This window comes from Setaria viridis, chromosome 1, assembly GCF_005286985.2.
Source record: "Setaria viridis chromosome 1, Setaria_viridis_v4.0, whole genome shotgun sequence".
Taxonomy (NCBI): Eukaryota; Viridiplantae; Streptophyta; class Magnoliopsida; order Poales; family Poaceae; genus Setaria; species Setaria viridis.
The window spans coordinates 17,390,377-17,404,104 of NC_048263.2; positions in this window are offsets into that span (position 1 = coordinate 17,390,377).

Consider the following 13,728-nt stretch of genomic DNA (forward strand, 5'->3'; position numbering starts at 1 on the left):
ACCATTTGCAGGACGCGATGGCGGCGGTGGGGTCGGTCGCGGTGCCTGAGGTGGAAATCCCGGATAACGAAGTGCTGCTGCTAGTGGGGGTCGGGCAACCCATCTTCCCGACTGCTGGGGTCGGCTGGGTGCCTGTGGGGGAACCATTCTGAAACGCTGTGCAGGTGGGCTGGGCGTTGGCAGTGGAGCTTTCCTCCTCCTCTCGGCTGCCAGAGCCTTCATGCAGTCCTCTTGTGATATGGCCAAGTTGACCAACTCGTTGTATGTATCCACCCTTATCGGGTTTAACCTCTCTCTAAGCTCCAAGCTTAGCCCTCTGCGGAACCTGTCCCGCTTCTTCTCATCTGTGTCCGCATGGTACCTAGCGTACCAGCACAGATCATTGAAGGCCTGCGCATAATGCAGGACGTCTCGATTTCCTTGGGTAAGGGCCAGGAACTCGTTGAGCTTGCGTTCTAGAAGACCTTCTGGAATGTGATGCCCTCTGAACGCGGTCTTGAACTCGTTTCAGCTGACAGCATGGTCGGCCGACAACATAGCATGGTAGTGATCCCACCAAAGTCGGGTGGAAACCGGGCCTTGTTATTGTCGAGGCACGGGGCGGTGAGGAGCTCGAACTTGGATTCGATCGTACGAACCCAGGCGTCGGCGTCGAGCGGGTCTTGTGTCTTCTAGAACAAAGGAGGCTGCCTGCTCAAGAAGTCCTCATAACGAGCAACTTGGGGTTGTTGATGGGCTCTCATGTTGGGATACGAGGTAGGCTACACTAGCGTAATTCAAAAAATTCTACCGCGTATAACCAGAAAGAACTGCCGTATAAGGATCACGGGATTACCACTCGACGCACTACTGCTGCGGAAGATGTAGATATACGTCGATGCAGTGAAGACGATCACGTAGTCGTACGTAGTCGATCACGTCCAGCAGCTCCTCAGCAGCTCGTCCACATGCAGCAAGATCGCCTCCGGTGCCGCGGCTCGTCGTCGGCTCGTCGTGGCTCGTCGGTGGCTCGTCGGTGGCTCGTCCAAGTGTTGCAGGCGCAACACCTCCAAGGTATCCACACGTGCAGGGAGGAAGCGTCGCAAGCCGGACTGCTAGATCCGCGAGTTGCAACAGGCGAGGGCGTGGGAGGCGCGGCAGGTGTGTTTCGCCAAAAAGGTGTAAACCCTAGGGCGCCCCCACCCCTCTATTTATAGAGGTTCCTGACGGGCCTCTGGGTCCGAGGCCCATTAGTACTCCTAAACCTAATCCAACTCGGATCAGATCCGAATTGGGCTTCCAGCCCCTTAAGTGTGTGACCCTATGGGCTCGGATACGTATAGACATGGCCCGAGTACTCCTACTCGGCCCAATAGTCGGTAGCGGCCTCTAGCAAGACGTGCCAACTCCTATACGTACACGAAGATCATATCAGACGAACCATCACAACATAATATACATGCTATTCCCTTTGCCTCACGATATTTGGTCTAGCTTCAAGCCGACCGCTCTTTCTCGATCCTGTGATTCGGAATCCCTTTGTAGGTTAACTCTTAACCGTACGTAGCATGGCCATGCATTTTCGGATCTGATCACTCGAGGGGCCCAGAGATATCACTCTCAATCAGAGAGGGGCAAATACCATCTTGATTGACCATGTCTTATAGCATGCTTCTTGACAAACCCGAAAACTACCTTTATAACTACCCTGTTATGGCGTAGCGTTTGATAGCCCCTAAGTAGGTCGATCAACATCTAGAATACATGCGACAATCTCAGGTCTAAGGACAAAGCGTATATGTTGTTTAAAGAGAGAACTACTTCTCGTGTTGGGTCAGTCCTAGCACATGTCTCCACATGTGTCCACATTATTAGTTCAACATCTCCATGTCCATGACTTGTGAAACATAGTCATCAACTAATACATGTGCTAGTCTAATATTCATGTGTGTCCTCACATGAACTCCGACCAGGGACAACTTTAGAATAACCATACAAGTAAAGAGTTTCACATACAATTCACATAATTACAAATCAATTCAAGTAGCCTTCAATGGATATTCAATGAACACAACATACAAATCATGGATACAAATGGAATATCATCATCTCTATGATTGCCTCTAGGGCATACCTCCAACAGTCTCCCACTTGCACTCGAGTCAATCTAGAAGGTACCTAATACCCATAGCTCTTACATGCGCATCATGCTTAGCCTGCGGGAGTGGTTTTGTCAACGGATCAAAAATGTTCAGATCCGTGTGTATTTTGCATATCTTGATCTCACCCCGGTTAACGAAGTCTCGAATGAGATGAAATCGCCGCATTACGTGTTTGTTCTTCTGGTGGTTCCTTGGCTCCTTTGCTTGCGCAATTGCCCCATTGTTATCACAGTAGAGATTCAATGGGCTGGACGCATTCGGGAACACACCAAGCTCAATTAGGAAATTCCTTATCCAAACACCTTCCTTCGTGGCTTCCGAAGCCGCGATGTACTCGGCTTCTGTCGTAGAATCGGCCACCGTCTCCTGCTTGGAACTCTTCCAACTAACAGCACCACCATTTAGCGTGAACACAAATCCTGATTGTGACTTTGAATCATCTCTGTCGGTTTGGAAACTAGCATCGGTGTAACCTGTTACAACGAGCTCCTCCTCACCTCCATAGACGAGGAACATATCTTTAGTCCTTCTCAAGTACTTAAGAATGTTTTTCACGCTGTCCAGTGACTCTCACCTGGATCAGATTGGTGTCTGCTTGTCATACTTAGCGCATATGAAACATCTGGACGAGTACTTATCATTGCATACATGATAGATCCAATAGCCGAGGCATATGGCACTCTACTCATGCGATCCCGCTCATCAGCAGTCGAAGGACACTGAGTCTTGCTGAGATGTATGCCATGTGACATAGGCAAGAACCCTTTCTTTGCCTCTTCCATGCTGAACCGCTTCAACACTTTGTCAATGTAAGTATCTTGGCTTAAACCTATAAGCCTTCTCGATCTATCTCTATAGATCTTAATACCCAGAATATATGCCGCTTCCCCTAAGTCCTTCATCGAAAAACTATTTTTCAGTGAAGTCTTTACGGACTCAAGCATAGGAATGTTATTTCCAATCAGTAATATGTCATCCACATATAAGATTAGAAATACTACAGAGCTCCCACTAACCTTCTTGTAAACACAAGACTCTTCTTCGTTCTTGGTGAAGTCAAACCCTTTGACCACTTCATCAAAACGAATGTTCCAACTCCTAGATGCTTGCTTCAATCCATAAATGGATCTCTGAAGCTTGCATACCTTTCCAGCATTTTTCGGATCGACAAAACCCTCGGGCTGTATCATATACACGTCCTCAGCTAGGTTTCCATTCAGGAAAGCTGTCTTGACATCCATCTGCCATATCTCATAATCGAAATATGCAGCTATAGCTAGAATAATCCGAATGGACTTAAGCATCACGACGGGCGAGAAGGTCTCGTCGTAGTCAACTCCTTGAACTTGTCGAAAACCTTTTGCGACAAGTCGTGCTTTATAGATGTGAACATTTCCATCCATGTCCTTTTTCTTCTTATAGATCCACTTGCATTCTATGGCTTTAACACCATCAGGCGGGACAACCAAGTTCCAAACTTGATTGTCTCCCATGGACTCTATTTCGGATTGCATGGCACTCTGCCATTTTTTGGAGTCTGGGTCCATCATCGCTTCTGCATATGTCGCAGGCTCATCATTGTCCAACAATAATATTTCCCGCATTTCGCGGAGCCTTGCCGACCTTCGTGGTTGTGGCGGTGCTTCTCTTGCCATGGGTATCTCAACTTGTTCTGCTACGTTAGCATCACTCATTGATTCTTGCCCGATCGGCTCATCTTGAACTTCTTCAAGATGCACTGTCTTTCCACTCTTTTCTCCTTTGAGAAACTCTTTCTCTAGGAAAACCCCGTTCCGAGCGACAAACACTTTGCCTTCTGATCGGTTGTAGAAATAATATCCCAAAGTTTCCTTTGGATATCCCACGAAAATGCACTTATCCGACTTGGGTGTGATCTTGTCCGACTGAAGTCGCTTGACAAACACTTCACATCCCCAAATCTTTAGAAAAGACAAACTAGGAACCTTTCCAGTCCATATCTCATATGGTGTCTTAACTACGGATTTAGATGGTACCCTATTAAGTGTGAAAGCTGCTGTTTCTAGAGCGTATCCCCAAAATGACAACGGTAGGTCCGACTGGCTCATCATTGATCGAACCATGTCTAACAAAGTTCGATTACGTCGCTCGGACACACCGTTTCTCTGAGGTGTTCCAGGCGGTGTAAGTTGTGGAACAATTCTGCAACTCTTTAGATGATTGCTAAACTCGTGGCTCAAATACTCGCCTCCACGATCAGATCGTAAGGCCTTAATTTTCTTGCCACGCTGATTTTCAACTTCATTCTGAAATTCCTTGAACTTTTCAAAGGTTTCAGACTTGTGCCTCATCAAGTAGACATAGCCATATCTACTAAAATCATCAGTGAAAGTTATGAAGTATTGGAATCCTCCTCTAGCCGTCGTGCTCATTGGTCCGCATACATCACTATGTACGAGTTCCAAAAAGTCTACTGCTTTCTCAGGAAATCCTGTGAAAGGCGTCTTGGTCATCTTGCCTAGCAAGCAAGCCTCACATGTCTCGTATGATTCAAAATCAAACGAAGTTAGAAGTCCATCAGAATGGAGCTTCTTAATGCGCTTTTCACTTATATGACCCAAACGACAATGCCACAAGTAGGTAGGACTCAAATCATTAGGCCGAGGCCTTTTAGCACTTACATTACAGACAGGTGAACCATCAAGATTTAAAACAAATAATCCATTCACAATGGGTGCAAAAGCCATAAACATGTTATTCTTAGAGATCACACAACCATTGTTTTCACTTGCAAATGAATAACCATCCTTCATCAAACATGAAGGAGACAAAATGTTTTGACTTAAACTAGGAACAAAATAACAATTATTCAACTCCATAATAAATCCTGATGGGAGGTGGAGTTGCATCGTCCCGACGGTCAACGCAGCAACTCTTGCATTATTGCCCACGCGGAAATCAACTTCTCCTCTTTCCACGCTTCTACTTCTTATCATTCCCTGCATCGAATTGCAAATATGAGCAACCGATCCGGTATCAAATACCCAATAATTAATAATTGTATCAGCGAGAAATATGTTGTCTATAACATTAACAACAAGCGTACCTGAGGTAGAAGTACTCTTACTTCCGTCATTCTTCAACGAAGCTAGGTACTGCTTGCAGTTTCTCTTCCAGTGACCAAGTTCATGACAGTTAAAGCACTCTTTATCTGGAGCAGGATCAGCTTTAGCCTTGGGCGCTGGGTTTGGCTTGGACACTCCAGCCTTACCCTTCTTCTTCCAAGAATTGCCCTTCTTCTTGAAAGTAGGCTTGTTGTGTACAGCCATCACATGGCTGGTACTAGCGCTTTTCTTAATGTCTACCTCTGTTGTCTTGAGCATACCACACAGTTCATTCAGACCCTTCTCCGTCCCATGCATATGGTAGTTCGAGATGAAGTTCCCATAGCTAGGCGAAAGAGATGAAAGAATAAAGTCAGTGGCCAACTCTTTGCCCATTGGGAAGCCCAGCTTCTCCAATCGCTGAGTGTAACCAACCATCTTGATTACATGTGGTCCTACTGCTGCGCCTTCTGCTAACTTGCACTCCAGAAAGGCTTTGGACACATTGAACCTTTCGGTCCTAGCCTGTGTCTGGAACATGTCCTTGAGGGCCACTATCATATCGTGTGCCTCATGATTTGTTTCGAACTGCATCTGCAACTCGGGTTCCATGCAAGCAAGCATAAGGCAGCTTACCTCAAGATTAGCATCGAATGCCTTCTTGTAAGCAGCCTTAACGGCAGCAGATGCATCATCAGCAGGTACTGGTGGTAGTGGGGTGTCTAGAACATCTTCCTTTTTATCGGCCCTGAGAACAATTCTCAGGTTACGGATCCAATCCGAGTAGTTTGTTCCATTCAACTTGTCCTTCTCAAGGACCGAACGCAAAGCAAACGATGTGGTGGTGTTGCTAGGTGCCATTTAATCTACAACAAAAGTAATGCAAAATACACTAAGACAAACGTATCCATGATAGAGCAAATTACATTAAACTATTTTAACAGAATCTACTCCCACTAAAATCAATATCCCTCTATTGAAACTTAGTGATTCAGGATCCACAACTAACAAGTCCACTAGTGAGCTTTAGCATCACCGCTAGCAAACGAGGTAGATCGGTAAGCAACTTTTGCTAATCATATCACATATGACTCCTGTTGTTGGGTGACATCTCTATGTCTCGGCGCCCAACCTTTATGCCCCAACGTCCTTAACCGTTAAGATAACCTTGTTAAGCAAACCAACCCTTATGCGTGTAAGTGTCCGACACAAACCCGTCTAGTCAAGGAAAACTAGTAGCACCCTAATTTCATAGACCCACCACTAATTGTACAAGACATGGGACGGTGCAAGTTTTAGTTGGGAGGGCATACTAACTTAAACTTTGTGAGGGATCGTTCTACTTCTAACATCACAGCATGCAGAAAGTAAAACATAAACAGAATAGCATTCACACAGTTGTGACACAGTATGGCCCGTTTTCATATGGTGATCTCCATCTCCATAGAATCTGTTCACCATGGTGATCTCCATCTCCATGTTCCATGTGCGCCATCCTCCTGGTGATGAGTCCTCCAAGAACTAGAGCATGCTATTACGCCTAATAGCTAGTAAAGAATCTTAGTAATGAAGATTACATAGTTGCTTGGATCATCACAGATTGGTACGCAGACCATTAAATACAATAAAGTGACAACACATATGGCTCCTGCCGTGTTGCCGTACGCGCGACTCGCAGGTCACGAATGAGTTACACACATGCATCACATACACAAGGGGGGGCCATACTGATCACAAGATACAAACATACATCCTGCAAAACAGAGTTAGGCGTCCTAACGTTCCAAACTTCGGAGGCCCGAAACTCCATCTTCCAAGCCAAATTTGCTAGCGGTGATGCTAAAGCTCACTAGTGGACTTGTTAGTTGTGGATCCTGAATCACTAAATTTCAATAGAGGGATATTGATTTTAGTGGGAGTAGATTCTGTTAAAATAGTTTAATGTGATTTGCTCTATCATGGATACATTTGTCTTAGTGTATTTTGCATTACTTTTGTTGTAGATTAAATGACACCTAGCACCACTACACCGTTTGCTTTGCGTTCGGTCCTTGAGAAGGACAAGTTGAATGGAACAAATTACTCGGATTGGATCCGTAACCTGAGAATTGTTCTCAGGGCTGAGAAAAAGGAAGATGTTCTAGACAACCCAGTACCAGAAGAACCTACTGATGATGCACCCGCTGCTGCTAAGAATGCTTACAAAAAAGCATGTGATGCTAACTTCGAAGTAAGCTGTCTTATGCTTGCTTTTATGGAACCCAAGCTGTAGATGTCGTTCGAAACAAAGCATGAGGCGCACGATATGATTGTGGCGCTTAGAGACATGTTCCAAACACAGGCCAGGACTGAAAGGTTCAATGTGTCTAAGGCCTTCGTGGAGAGCAAGCTAGCAGACCACACGTAATCAAGATGGTTGGTTACACTCAACGGTTGGAGAAGCTGGGCTTCCCACTGGGCCAAGAGTTGGCCACTGATTTCATTCTTTCGTCTCTTCCGCCTAGCTATGGGAACTTCATCTCGAACTACCATATGCATGGGACGGAGAAGGGTCTGAATGAGCTGTGTGGCATGCTTAAAACGGTAGAGGCTGACATCAAGAAAAGCACTAGTAGTAGCATGTGATGGCTATACAGAATAAGCCTAGCTTTAAGAAGAAGGGCAATTCTTGGAAGAAGAAGGGCAAGGCTGGAACGTCTAAGCCAAACCCAGCGCCCAAGGTTAAAGCTAGACCTGGACCTGCTCCAGACAAAGAGTCTTTTTACTGTCATGAACTTGGTCACTGGAAGAGAAATTGCAAGCAGTACCTAGCCTCGTTGAAGAATGGCGGAAGTAAGAGTACTTCCACCTCAGGTACGCTTGTTATTAATGTTATAGACAACATATTTCTCGTTGATACAATTATTAATTCTTGGGTATTTGATACCGGATCGGTTGCTCATATTTGCAATTCGATGCAGGGAATGATAAGAAGTAGAAGCGTGGAAAGAGGAGAAGTTGATTTCCGTGTGGGTAATAATGCAAGAGTTGCTGCGTTGACCATCGGGATGATGCAACTCCACCTCCCATCAGGATTTATTATAGAGTTGAATAATTGTTATTTCGTTCCTAGTTTAAGTCGAAACATTTTGTCTCCTTCATGCTTGATGAATGATGGTTATTCATTTGCGAGTGAAAACAATGGTTGTGTGATCTCTAAGAATGATATGTTTATGGCTTTTGCACCCATTGTGAATGGATTATTTGTTTTAAATCTTGATGGTTCACCTGTCTGTAACGTAAGTGCTAAAAGGCCTCGGCCTAATGATTTGAGTCCTAGTACTTGCACCTCAGGTACGCTTGTTATTAATGTTATAGACAACATATTTCTTGCTGATACAATTATTAATTCTTGGGTATTTGATACCGGATCGGTTGCTCATATTTGCAATTCGATACAGGGAATGATAAGAAGTAGAAGCGTGGAAAGATGAGAAGTTGATTTCCGTGTGGGCAATAATGCAAGAGTTGCTGCGTTGACCGTCGGGACGATGCAACTCCACCTCCCGTCAGGATTTATTATGGAGTTGAATAATTGTTATTTCGTTCCTAGTTTAAGTCGAAAAATTTTGTCTCCTTAATGCTTGATGAAGGATGGTTATTCATTTGCGAGTGAAAACAATGGTTGTGTGATCTCTAAGAATGATATGTTTATGGCTTTTGCACCCATTGTGAATGGATTGTTTATTTTAAATCTTGATGGTTCACCTGTCTGTAACGTAAGTGCTAAAAGGCCTCAGCCTAATGATTTGAGTCCTACCTGCTTGTGGCACTATCATTTGGGTCATATAAGTGAAAAACGCATGAAGAAGCTACATTCTGATGGACTTCTAGCTTCGTTTGATTTTTAATCATACGAGACAAGTGAGGCTTGCTTGCTAGGCAAGATGACCAAGACACCTTTCACAGGTTTTCCTGAGAGAGCAGTAGACTTGTTGGAACTCATACATAGCGATGTATGCGGACCAATGAGCACGACGGCTAGAGGAGGATTCCAATACTTTATAACTTTCACTGATGATTTTAGTAGATATGGCTATGTCTACTTGATGAGGCACAAGTCTGAAACCTTTGAAAAGTTCAAGGAATTTCAGAATGAAGTTGAAAATCAGTGTGGTAAGAAAATTAAGGCCTTACAATCTGATCGTGGAGGCAAGTATTTGAGCCACGAGTTTAGCAATCATCTAAAGAGTTGCGGAATTGTTCCACAACTTACGCCGCCTGGAACACCTCAGAGAAATGGTGTATCCGAGCGACGTAATCGAACTTTGTTAGACATGGTTTGATCAATGATGAGCCAGTCGGACCTACCGTTGTCATTTTAGGGATACGCTCTAGAAATAGCAGCTTTCACACTTAATAGGGTACCATCTAAATCCGTAGTTAAGACACCATATGAGATGTGGACTGGAAAGGTTCCCAGTTTGTCTTTTCTAAAGATTTTGGGGATGTGAAGTGTTTGTCAAGCGATTTCAGTCGGACAAGATCACACCCAAGTCGGATAAGTGCATTTTCGTGGGATATCCAAAAGAAACTTTGGGATATTATTTCTACAACCGGTGAGAGGGGAAAGTGTTTGTCACTCGGAACGGGGTTTTCCTAGAGAAAGAGTTTCTCAAAGGAGAAAAGAGTGGAAAGACAGTGCATCTTGAAGAAGAGTTTAAGATGAGCCGGTCGGGCAAGAATCAATAAGTGACGCTAAAGTAGCAGAACAAGTTGAGATACCCATGGCACCGCCACAACCACGAAGGTCGGCAAGGCTCCGCGAAATGCGGGAAATATTATTGTTGGACAATGATGAGCCTGCGACATATGCAGAAGCAATGATGGACCCAGACTCCGAAAAATGGTAGAGTGCCAAGCAATCCGAAATAGAGTTCATGGGAGACAATCAAGTTTGGAACTTGGTTGACCCGCCTGATGGTGTTAAAGCCATAGAGTGCAAGTGGATCTATAAGAAGAAAAAGGACATGGATGGAAATGTTCACATCTATAAAGCACGACTTGTCGCAAAAGGTTTTAAGACAAGTTCAAGGAGTTGACTACGACGAGACCTTCTCGCCCGTAGTGATGCTTAAGTCCATTCGGATTATTCTAGCTATAGCTGCATATTTCGATTATGAGATATGATAGATGGATGTCAAGAGAGCTTTCCTGAATGGAAACCTAGCTGAGGACGTGTATATGATACAGCCTGAGGTTTTTGTCGATCCGAAAAATGTTGGAAAGGTATGCAAGCTTCAGAGATCCATTTATGGATTGAAGCAAGCATCTACGAGTTGGAACATTCGTTTTGATGAAGTGGTCAAAGGGTTTGACTTCACTAAGAACGAAGAAGAATCTTGTGTTTACAAGAAGGTTAGTGGGAGCTCTGTAGTATTTCTAATCTTATATGTGGATGACATATTGCTGATTGGAAATAACATTCATATGCTTGAGTCTGTAAAGACTTCACTGAAAAATAGTTTCTCGATGAAGGATTTACAGGAAGCGGCATATATTCTGAGCATTAAGATCTATAGAAATAGATCGAGAAGGCTTATAGGATTAACCCAAGATACTTACATTGACAAAGTGTTGAAGCGGTTCAGCATGGAAGAGGCAAAGAAAGGGTTCTTGCCTATGTCACATGTCATACATCTCAGCAAGACTCAGTGTCCTTCGACTGCTGATAAGGGGGATCGCATGAGTAGAGTGCCATATGCCTCGGCTATTGAATCTATCATGTATGCAATGATAAGTACTCGCCCAGATGTTTCATATGCGCTAAGTATGACAAGCAGACACCAGTCTGATCCAGGTGAGAGTCACTGGACAGCGGTGAAAAATATTCTTAAGTACTTTAGAAGGACTAAAGATATGTTCCTCGTCTATGGAGGTGAGAAGGAGCTCATTGTAATAGGTTACACCGATGCTAGTTTCCAAACCGACAGAGATGATTCAAAGTCACAATTAGGATTTGTGTTCACGCTAAATGGTGGTGCTGTTAGTTGGAAGAGTTCCAAGCAGAAGACGGTGGCTGATTCTACGACAGAAGCCGAGTACATCGCGGCTTCGGAAGCCGCGAAGGAGGGTGTTTGGATAAGGAATTTCCTCATTGAGCTTGGTGTGTTCCCGAATACGTCCAGCTCATTGAATCTCTACTGTGATAACAATGGGGCAATTGCACAAGCAATGGAACCAAGGAACCACCAGAACAACAAACATGTAATGCGGCGATTTCATCTCATTCGAGACTTCATTAACCGGGGTGAGATCAAGATATGCAAAATACACACGGATCTGAACATCTGATCCGTTGACAAAATCACTCCCGCAGGCTAAGCATGATGCGCATGTAAAAGCTATGGGTATTAGGTACCTTCTAGATTGACTCTAGTACAAGTGGGAGACTGTTGGAGGTATGCCCTAGAGGCAATCATAGAGATGATGATATTCCATTTGTATCCATGATTTATATTGTGTTCCTTGAATATCCATTAAAGGTTACTTGATTTGATTTGCAATTATGTGAATTTTATGTGAAACTCTTTACTTGTATGGTTATTCTAAAGTTGTCCCTAGTCGGAGTTCATGTGAGGACACAACTGAATGTTAGACTAGCACATGTATTAGTTGATGACTATGTTTCACAAGTCGTGGACATGGAGATGTTGAACTAATAATGTGGGCACATGTGGAAACACGTGCTTGGACTGACCCAACACGAGAAGTAGTTATCTCTTTACACAACATATACGCTTTGTCCTTAGACCTGAGATTGTCGCATGTACTCAAGATGTGGATCGACTTACTTAGGGGCTATCAAACGCTACGCCGTAACAGGGTAGTTATAAAGGTAGCTTTTGGGTTTGTCAAGAAGCATGCTATAAGACATGATCAATCAAGATGGGATTTGCCCCTCTCTGATTGAGAGTGATATCTCTGGGCCTCTCGAGTGATCGGATCCGAAAATGCATGGCCATCCTACGTACGGTTAAGAGTTAACCTAAAAAGGGATTTCGAATCATAGGATCGAGAAAGAGCGGTCGGCTTGAAGCTAGACCAAATATCATGAGGCAAAGGGAATAGCATGTATATAATTTTGTGATGGTTCGTCTGATATGATCTTCGTGTGTGTATAGGAGTTGGCACGTCTTGCTAGAGGCCGCTACCGACTATTGGGCCGAGTAGGAGTACTCGGGCCATGTCTATACGTATCCGAACCCATAGGGTCACACACTTAAGGGCTGGAAGCCCAATTCGGATGTGATCCGAGTTGGATTAGGTTTAGAAGTACTAATGGGCCTCGAACCCAGAGGCCCGTTAGGAACCTCTATAAATAGAGGGGTGGGGGCGCCCTAGGGTTTACACCTTTTGGCGAAACACATCTGCGACGCCTCCCATGCCCTCGCTTGTTGCAACTCGCGGACCTAGCAGTCCGGCTTGCGACGCTTCCTCCCTGCACGTGTGGATACCTTGGAGGTGTTGCGCTTGCAGCACTTTGACGAGCCACCGACGAGCTACGACGAGCCGCCGACGAGCCACGACGAGCCGCGGCACGAGGGCGATTTTACTACACGTGGATGAGCTGCTGAGGAGCTGCTGGACGTCAACGTGATCGACTACGTACGACTACGCTGATCAATTTCGCTGCATCGACGCGAATCTACATCTTCCGCATCATTGCGTCGAGTGGTAATCCCGTGATCCTTGTACGGCAGTTTTCCTGGTTTACGCGGTAGAAAAGTTTGATTTGCGCTAGTGTAGCCTACCTCGTATCCCAACATGAGGCCCGCGGGCGCGGACGTTGGTGGATTGTGGCCGACGCGCGCGGTGAAGCTCGGTTGCCGTCGGGCAACGGGCTTACTGAATGGAAAATTCAGTTCGTGAGGCCAGCCTGGTCAACGAGTTGGAGCAAAAAAAAAATTTCATGGTTTTGTATTGCAACTTATCAAACAACCGAAGCAAAAGTTAAAGATGGTATATAGGAGCTTAACTTGTGTATTCAGAATTATTTGATTGGGGGAACCATTTGGAAGATAGAGAGGCTCAAGCTCAGGAGAAAATCACGAGTTAACTTAAAATTTAGAGTTGCAGTTGATGTTCTATTGAACCAAGTTTAGCTCCGATTTAAAATACCTTAGGACTTGAAATTTTTTATGACAAGGCACATAAGGTGGAGTGCGAACACTAGGTTTCAATACGGGGTTAGGTCATGGACAAGTGCTTAGGTAAAACAAGAGATCGAAAGCCTCAAACATGGGCATTTACCACTGCAAAAAAATGACTTAGGCTGAATTCAGAGTTCGGTTTAAACATTATTTCTTTTTTTGGACTTGAACAACATATCTATGTTAAAGTGTAAATCTCTTAGTACAAATTTCATGTGGATTTTGAGTTTGTTTGAGCAATTAAGACTGTGACTCAAAATGATTGATGTGACAGGAGCATAAATTATTTTCATATTTATAAATTTTAATTTA